Below are 8,293 nucleotides of genomic sequence, written 5' to 3'. Positions count from 1 at the left end.
ATCCTGTAGAATTGCTGTAGGTTTTTCTTGGCCGCGGATGTCATGTACTTCTGGCATCTCCGATTACCTGGGAAGATGGGGGGGGGTGGTCTGCGGGGTCTGGTGGCTGTCGTGTGAGGCGCCCAACTCAAGCCAGTCAGAGCCGAGCCTCTGTTTTGACCTTTCTGCCAGAACGGATGTCACGTGCTTCTGGCATCTCCGATTACCTGGGAAGATGGGGGGGTCTGTGGTATCTGGTGTCTGTCGTGTGAGGCGCCCAACTCAAGCCAGTCAGAGCCGAGCCTCTGTTTTGACCTTTCTGCCGGAACAGATGTCACATGCTTCTGGCGTCTCTGATTACCTGGGAAGATAGGGGGGGTCTGCGGGGTCTATGATTAGCTATTATTGTCATGACAGGAGTCCAGAACGAAGGCTGCATAGTGGAGTGGACTTGGGGGGAGAGATTGTAAAACGATGAAAAAACTTTTACTTTTCAAAGAAGAGTGAACTGGGGGAAGGGGTGGGCAGGGAGAAAAGTGCAACAATGAATGAATGGAAATCCTAAGTCTCTGTAAACTTTCATTAAAATGAATAATAATAAAAGAATATAGCTTTGTAAGCCTTATAGGACAGTTTTACTCTCTCCTACAACATCACTAGAGGGAGCTCTGGTGGCCTAGTTGGAAAGGAGATGGGGTGCCAACACAAAGGCAGGCAGTTCAAATCTACTAGCTGCTCTGTGGGAGAACGAGGTGCAGTCTCCTCCCACGTGATCATATCTGGGTTTTCAGAGGGCTGGCTGTGATTTGGTTCCAGTTAGGTGGCAATCATCAACAGTAATGTTGTCTTGAGTTGGAATCAACTCCATAACATCCAATTTGGGTTTTTTTGAGAGAATTCATGAACTCAAACATAAAGCTGATGAACCCACCTCACTCATAATATGGCGGGGAAAAGTGATGAAAATGCAAAATAAGAAATAATGAGAGCTGGGTAGCAGCTTAACCTCTTTATCTCACTGCAGTGTCCAAGCTCTTTAAGCCACTGCTGTTGCTGTTGTTAAGTGCCAACAAGTCAAGTAAGACTCATAGCAACACCATGGTCAACAGAGTGAAATCTTACCTTATTCTGCACCGTCCTCATAGTCTCCACCATGCTCAGCCTTGCTCAAATTGTTACAGTGACAATAACCTATCTGATTCCAACCCTCTAGTTTTCCAAGCATGTGTCTTTTTCTAAGGGCTGGAGCCTCCTGATAACATGCCCAAAAGATGTGAGACAAAGCCTCACCATCCTTGTCTAAAGTGCACTCTGGCTTCACTTCTTTCAAGACAAATGTCTTTGTTCTTTTAGCAGTCTATGGTACATTCACTATTCTTCTCCAAGACCACAACTCAAACTCTTGGGTCTTCCTTATTCATTGTCCAAGTAAGTACATTGAAAAGACCTTGAATGACTTTAATCAGGTGCACCTTAGTCTTTAAACTGACATCATTGCTCCTTAATACTTTGGAGAAGTCCTTTTTTAATTATTATTAAATTTTATTTGTTTTAATGAACATTTACAGAGATTTTGGGTTCTCATTTGGAGAGGTCCTTGACAGCAGATTTTCCCAACACAATGTGTGTTTTGATTTCTTGACTGCTGGTGCCAAGGATGTTGATTATTGATCCAAGCAAGATAAAATAGTTGACAACTTCATTCGTTTCTCTGTCTAGCATGATATTGCCTACTGGCCCAGTGGGGAAGATTGATGTCTTGATGTTATCCAGCTTTCATATGCATATGAAACAACTGAAAATACTATAGCTTGAGTCAGGCTCACCTTAGTCTTTAACCTGATATCCTTGCTCTTTAACACTTTAAAGAGGTTCATGACAGCAGATTTGCCCAGTACAGTACACTATCAATTTCTTAACTGCTGCTAAATATAAATACTAATCATGGATCCAAGTAAAGTGAAATCATAGACAACTTCAATATTCTCCATCTATCATGATGCCTATTGGTCCATTAGTGAGCACCTTAGCTTCCAGACAACGTCAGCTGAGAAGCAGGGCTTCTGAATGAACAGGGCTCTGAAAATCCCACAAATAACCATGGAACATTGATACAGTGCTAGAAGACAAGTCCCTCAAGTGGGGAGGCACTCAGAATGCAACTGAGAAGGAGCTACTCTTCAAAGTAGATTCTATCTTAAGGATGCAGCTGGAGTAAAGTTTTCACCCAAAGAAGGACCTTCATTTGCTGATGTGGCACAACTCAAAGTGAGGAGAAACAGTTGCACACATCTATTAAGCTACTGTTTGGGGTATTTCAATTGGTCCAACTACATAGTGCAATTTGACAATAATAAAGTAGGGTCCCTGGTAGTTCAGTTGAGCAATTGGTTGCTAACTGAAGGGTTAGTGGTTTCAATCTACCGGCCACTCCACAGGAGATAGATGTTGCAGCCTCCTTTTGTAACGATTACAGCCTTAGAAACCCTGCACATTTGTTGTGAGTCATAATCAATCCAACAGCATGGAGTTTGGGGTTTGGTTTGGGTGTGCTGGTTTTTTTTTTTCCGGTAAAGTCTGAGATGCATATGTTCTATGACTCATACATTTCATTTCTGGAATTTCCATACTATTTATAAAAGGAAAACTGGAAGCATCTTATATATTCTTTAGCAGAAGAATAGAAAATAAACTGTGATGTTTCAAACAATGAAACAGTATCCGAATATTGAATTCATGATTTGGAGCAATATGTAGCAACACAGATAAATAAAAATTAAATGTTGAATGAAAAAAAGGAAGTTTGCAGGAGAATAGGATACCATTTTTGGAAGCAGGAGTGGCATCCACTTCCTAAATAGCATGCTTCCAGAAACTCTATGAACTTTGATAAATGTCAATGGTTGTAGAGGGGCTTTAGGCTTTTTGTTCATGGGCTAGCTATGAGTCATGCTTGACTCAAAGGCAACCATCATTATCATCATCATCAACAACAGCATGATACCACTTAAATGTTGTTGTTATGTGCTATCGAGTCGCTTGTGACTCATCATGACCCTATGTACAACAGCCCTAAACCCTGCTCTATCTTGTGCCAATCGCACTGCCTCTGACACACCCATCCTGATTACCCCAGTCACTGAATCAATCCATCTCATAGAGGGTCTTCCCCTCCTGCGCCGTCCCTCCACCCTCCCAAGCATGATGTCCCTCTCCAAGAACCTCTCCCTCCTTACAACATGTCCAAAGTATGTTAGGCAAAGCCCCAGAATCCTTGCCTCCAAGGAGCAGCCTGGTTTAACCCTCTCCAGGCTGAATCTGTTTTCTTGGCAGTCCACGGTACATTCAATACTCTTCTCCAGCACCACAGCTCAAAGGCATTAGTTCCCCTTCTATCCTCCTTAGTCATTGTCCAACTCTCTGATGCATAACAAATGATTGCAAAGACCATAGCCTATATCAGACGCACCTTAGTCTCCAGAGTGACACCATTGCTCTTCAGTACCCTGGAGAGGTCCCTAACAGCAGACTTTCCCATTGCAATACATTTTTTTATTTCCTGGCTACTGGTGCCAAGAGTGTTGACCATGGAGGCAAGCAGACTAAAGTTGTTAACAATCTCAATCTCTTCACCATCCATCCTAATGCTCCCAATTGGTCCAGTGGTGAGAATCTTTGTCTTCTTGACATTGAGCTTCAATCCATACTGAAGGCTGCAGTCCTTAACCCTCTGCAGCAAGCATTTCAGATCCTCCTCAGTTTCGGCAAGCAGGGTTGTGTCATCTGCAAACTACAGATTGTTAATAGATCTTCCACCAATCCTGACGCCACACTTCTCCTCATAGAGCCCAGCACTGGAGTGCAGAGAAGCCAAAGCACAAGGAAGAATTCAAGATACTAAAGAGCTGAACAGAAGATTTCAAAGGGCAGCATAGGATGACAAAGCAAAATATTAAAACGAAATGTGCAAGGATCTGGAGTCGGAAAATGAAAAAGGCCAAACTCGCTCAGCATTTCTTAAGCTCAACGAACTGAAGAACAAATTTAAAACTCGAGTTGCTATAATAAAGGATGTTTTAGGCAGAATATTAAATGATTCAGGAAGTGTTAAAAGAAGATGGAAAGAATATACTGAGTCACTGTATCAAAAGGAACTAGCAGAAACAGAAGAATTTCATGAAATCACATATGACAAGAGTCTATGGTGATGAAGGAAGAAGTTCAAGCTGCTTTGAAAGAAATAGCAAAAAATAAGGCCCCAGGAATAGATGGTATACCAACTGACATATTTCAGCTAACAGATGCTGCCCTGGATGTGCTCACCAAGTTGTGCCAAGAAATCTGGAGAACAACCACTTGACCTACTGACTGGAAGAGATCGATATTTATTCCCATTCCAAAGAAGGGTGATCCAACAGTGTGGAAACTATAGAACAATCTCATTGATTTCACATGCAAGCAAGATTCTACTGAAGATTATCCAAAAACGACTGGAACAGCACCATTTAAATAGGTTTTCAGAAAACATACAAATCAATACAATGTTTATGGCCATATATACACAAAGTAAAACTATAAAAGCATAAACAGAAAGGCTATTTCCAAATCAAACTCAGCAAGATAATAACATTTGTTGGATTTCAGTGGTGTATAGTCTTCTCAGTTGCATGCTATGCCTCAGAGAACTGGACAATGACTAAGGATGACAGAAGAAGAATTGATGCCTTTGAGCTATGGTGCTGAAGTACTGAACACACATAGAGAGCTAGGAGACGGGGAAACCAAGTTTCTCCTTGGAGGCAAGGATTTTGAGGCTCCCTTTCACATACTTTGGGCATGTGGCCAGTAAGTACCAGTCCTTGTAGAAGGATATCATGTGTGGAAGGGTGGAGAGGGACAGGAGGAACAGCGCAGGAGAGGAAGACCCCAGATGAGATGGATTGACATAATAACTGGGATGATGGAGTCAGTGAGACTGGCTAAGGACAGGACAGGCTGCAAAGATGTTGTACATAAAGTTATTATGAGTCGTGGCAACTCAACTACTCCTAACAATACCACCACGAATGGATAGATTATTTTGTACTGCACTGTCCCTAAAGATTCATAAAGGGGTTGGTTTTCCCCCCTTTTTAATGAAAAGACCTAGGCATTTAGAATTAAAGAATTCCAAAGCTGTAGAATCAATTCCAGCTTCCAGTAACCAGAAGGACAGAACAGTAATTCTATGCCCCATGGGGCTTCCAAGGCTACAGGTCTTTACAGAAGCAGATGATTTACCATACCTTTCTGTCCTGGTGTGCCGGAGGGGTGGGTTCAAACCACCAATCTTTATGTTAGCAGCCAAATGCCTTAACCACTGGGTCACCAGGGCTCCTGAAAAAATAAGGGTAACGTGGTGGGGGGAGAGGGGGATAAATGGCTGGCGGCATTAATCCACAGAAAGGATGATCTCCTGGGATGAGATTAGGAGGGGGGGCTGAGTTCTGATTCCAAGGATTATGAGGATTAATTTGGATAATCCCCCCTCTAACAATCACCTGGCCAATATCCTCACCAGCCCTGGGCCTTCAGAGGGGCATCTCTGGATCATACTTCACCCTACGCCCACACGCTACCTACAACTGGTATGGCCAGGAATTTACTATACTTAGGTCCTGAGAATAGACTATTTCAGGTCTCCTCTGAATGATCTTCAAGTTCAGGGTGAACGATGACCTGCACACTAGGACCCAATGAGAGATCAGTCTTGATACTCAGGCTCATAGCTCTTCAAGGAGAGCCTGGGTCTTGGATGCCAGAGTTAACCACAGCCTCCCTTCTCCTTCCTCCATCAGTCAAGGGACCAGCAGTCAAGCTGGCTGTTAACGGGACTCTGCATATTGAGCCAGACTGGATGGAGCTGTGCTAAGGCCAAATGAACAATCGACCACTCTCTCTGTGTGTCCAGCTTCTCTGCCCACTGCCGGCCCATTTCTACACCCTGCTCCTCAGTTCCTCACGGGCTGGATGTCTATGAAGCTCCTCCCAAAGCGATTGGGTGGGCTTGTTCAACAGCCTTTCCCCAGAACAGATCATCTTGGCCACAGGATCTGGAGTAGAACCTCATCCTCTGAGGAGCAGGTGAAACACTTCAGTTTCTTATCTCTCAGAGCTGTGGGTGGAGAGCAGACAGAAGAATTAATACGTAATAGTCAGCCCCATATGTATGAAGCCACATTTATTTATTTTTTTAATTTTCTACTAGTTTATTTACAAAATTCAAATACAAATTTGAGCAAATTCTTTCCATTTACCTCACTCCCCCCTCAAATTGTACAACCGGATTTTCCCCCTGCACATCCACATCCGTCTCCTTCCAACCTCTCTCACCCCTCTTGGATCCTTACTCATTCTACAATAATGGTTTTATACAATATTTATCCTTGTGGGACTGAGTGAGTTCACTCAGGATAATGCTCTCCAGTCCCTCTCAAGTTACATAATAATTTACTAAATCATTGCTCCTGCGTGCTCCATAGTATTCCATTGTGTGAATGTACCATAATTTCTCAATCCATTCATTTATGGTTGGACATTTGGGCTATTCCCATGTTCTTGCAATGGTGAATAATGCTGCTATGAACATTGATGTACAAATCTCAGTTTGTGTCTCAGTTCTCATATTCTTGGGGTATATTCCAAGTAGTGGAATAGCTGGGTCAGATGGAATTTCTATGTTCTGCTTTCTCAAGAAGCGCCAGACTGCCTTCTATAATGGTGATACTATTTTACAATCCCATCAACAATGTATAAGAGTTCCTTTCTTGCCACATCCTCTCCAACATTTATTACTTGCTGCCCTGTTAAACTTTGCCACTGTTACTGGAGTGAGATGGTATCTCATTGTGGTTTTGATTTGCATCTCTCTTATTGCCAGTGATTTGGAGCATTTCTTCATGTGTCTGTTTGCCATTCGAATGTCGAAGTCACATTTTAAAAGATAATGCCAGATGGTTGGGAAATTTATCTTTGTGGAAAGGTAAAAAATTGGTCCCTGCAACCTGAGTGCCTGCTGCTGTGACAGGAGGACATGACTATGGGAGGGCACACAAGGGGACAGGTAGGTAGGTATTAGGAAAGGTGCCGGGCAAAGACCAGTTTCCTCCCCACCCCCAAGCACAACAATATAGTGGAGGGTTGTGAACCTGAGAACCAGTGGGGATGAACAGACAGTATACAACCATGACCTTGACCTTGTGAATGGCTGTGCAAGAGTCCTGACTGGTATGTGCCCGTTGTTTAGGAATTTCCCATTTCTTTTCTGGACAGCTCTGGTGGCTCTCAGGTTCTCAAGCTGTTATGGATTAAATTGTGTCTCCCAAAAAATGGTATGTTGCAGTCATAACCCCTATACCTTGGGAATGTTTGAAAATAGGGTCTTTGAAGATGTTACCAGCTAGATTCACCTGAGGTCATAGAAACAGGAAGGCACATGACACCCCAACCATAATCCAAGGGAATCCCTGAGTTTCCAGAAGAGAGAGGCCTGGAACATTCTGTCAGAGCTGCAGAAGGCAGCAACTCTGCCAACACCCTGATCTCAGTCTGTCAGCCTCCAAAACGCAAGACAGTAAATGCCTGTTCATCTGAGGCATCCAGTTTGCGGTACCCTCTCAGGGCAGCCCTGGGCAATGAATGCACAAAGGTCCCCACTGCCTTTGGGACGGAGAGCTGAGAGACGTGAGGACAGGTGTCTGGTCAAGATACACCAGCACACGGTGACATTCTCTGCTCGATTAAGCGAAACAAGCCCTCTGGACTTCCTAACCTCCTTTTACAAGACAAGACGTGGGCTGGGAGGGAGGGAGAAAGCTCAGGGCTGCAGAGCGGGGAGAGAGGAGGTCCTGACTGCGGGGGAGGCCGGGGTCACAGGTATCGCTCCTACATAGGACTCTGGCTCAGAGGCTTGCGGGGTGGGGTGGGGCGAGGAAAGCACAGAGGGTCAGGGTCTCAGGGCAGTGTCCTATCCCAGGCCATGGCTTCTCTCCTCCCGCCCTCAAGACACTCAGGGGTCGAGAGACCACTGGACTGGTCCGCCACTGGCTGGGGACGCCGGCCTTGCAGGTGGAAAGAAACACGTGGCGTCAAGTCAGCACATTGGGAAGAAAGGGGCGAGGCACATTTGTCCATCTCTGTCCATCTGTCCATCCATCGTTGCGCAGCCAGTGTGCCGTGAAGGAGGTCAGGACCCACCGCAGGACGGGGTCCCCTCGTGCCCTCTGGGGCAGCCGGTCACTCCTGCGCCCCTCGCCGGTCCCTGGCACACCCGGCC

This window comes from Elephantulus edwardii, unplaced genomic scaffold (assembly GCF_000299155.1).
Source record: "Elephantulus edwardii isolate Elephantulus edwardi_28Jun2011 unplaced genomic scaffold, EleEdw1.0 scaffold00181, whole genome shotgun sequence".
In the NCBI taxonomy this organism is placed as follows: domain Eukaryota; kingdom Metazoa; phylum Chordata; class Mammalia; order Macroscelidea; family Macroscelididae; genus Elephantulus; species Elephantulus edwardii.
This window is presented reverse-complemented; position numbering follows the sequence as displayed.